This window comes from Eurytemora carolleeae, unplaced genomic scaffold (assembly GCF_000591075.1).
Source record: "Eurytemora carolleeae unplaced genomic scaffold, Eaff_2.0 scaffold540, whole genome shotgun sequence".
NCBI classification, from domain to species: Eukaryota; Metazoa; Arthropoda; class Copepoda; order Calanoida; family Temoridae; genus Eurytemora; species Eurytemora carolleeae.
The window spans coordinates 1-1352 of record NW_019396578.1 but is presented as its reverse complement, the minus strand read 5'-3'; the positions used below and the strand labels follow the sequence as shown (position 1 = coordinate 1352).

Below are 1352 nucleotides of genomic sequence, written 5' to 3'. Positions count from 1 at the left end.
GATAAATCGATAGCTGTATTATGTATTGTAATGTTAGTTTATCAAAACCGTATCAAATCGTATTATTATTTATGATATTATATTATTGTAAATAGAACCACTTATAAACCAACTTGTATACATATCTACCTATATCTCTACCTATCTTACTTCATACCTACCTAAACTACCTACCTACCTAAACTAACTACCTACCTAAAACTCTAACTACACCAAACCTATAGGGTATAGTATCTTTCTTCCTAGTATCTATACTATATGCCTACCTAATACCTATAACCTACCTAAATAATGCCTATAATACCAACCTACCCACCCATAGATACATCTCTACCTTCCAAGTACCTACATTTATATACCTGCACCAACTATATATATATATACTACCCAGAAACCAACTCTTGGTCCTATAATCAATCTCTTTAGAACCACCTACCTTATACCTACCTACCTACCTACCTACCTATTAACCCTCCTCTTTGCCGTTATACGTACACCTTTAGTAAACTAAAGTTCATTTCATTTTTTTAAATTCTTCTTTTTAAAAAGAGAAAATATAATTTGAAATATTCTTAAGTCTTTCTAGGAATGAGGTGGTCTCAAAGTCGTACCGGCAATTCCACGTAACACTAACTTAGCATAGATATTGTGCAATGTACATCGTTACCCACAAAGAATGCGACTGTAAGACTTGAAACTCTTCAAATATGACTATTCGAAGTTTAAATTGAGTGCACTGACTGGGATGAGGTCTTTTAATTGGTTATTTAATGATTTGACAGAAAAACAGTAAAAAAGTCCGTAAAGTCTTCTTTGAAGTCTCTACCTTAGTGGGTACAGTGTACATGCGTATCTCGCTTAGTGGGTACAGTGTACATGCGTATCTCGCATAGTGGGTACAGTGCACATGCGTATCTCGCTTAGTGGGTACAGTGTACATTCGTATCTCGCTTAGTATGTGCAGTGTACATGCGTATCTCGCTTAGTATGTACAGTGTACTTGCGTATCTCGCTTAGTATGTACAGTGTACATGCGTATCTCGCTTAGTATGTACAGTGTACATGCGCATCTCGCTCGTGCCAAATATACAAGATTTATTTACCTTGTGAACTATTAGAAGGAGGAGGCGTATTCAGATCGCTTAGGGGCGTGTCCCTCCCCGGTGTAGCTGGTTCAGAACTCGACCCAGAGGGGGTGTGGCTTCTGTATGTAGAGGCAAAGGAGGTGTGGCAAGGTTCTACAGTTTGCCCCCTGAGTATAGCAAGGTGGGTGTGTAGGAGCTCCCCCGCCTGCCCCGCCCTGGCTACAAACTCTTCCCGGCTAAGGGAGCATAGGTCCCGCCCCCTGGAGG

At 39.9% G+C, this 1352-nt stretch overlaps 1 protein-coding gene across 1 annotated transcript in view; it reads right to left on the bottom strand.

Moving 5' to 3' along the window:
- LOC111705819 (DNA-binding protein D-ETS-6) overlaps positions 1-1346 on the bottom strand; it is a gene marked incomplete in the record, with an annotated part of 4374 nt that extends 3028 nt beyond the window's left edge. Inside the window, 1 exon segment of the mRNA XM_023478498.1 lies at positions 1104-1346.
- Between the last annotated feature and the right edge of the window lie 6 nt (positions 1347-1352).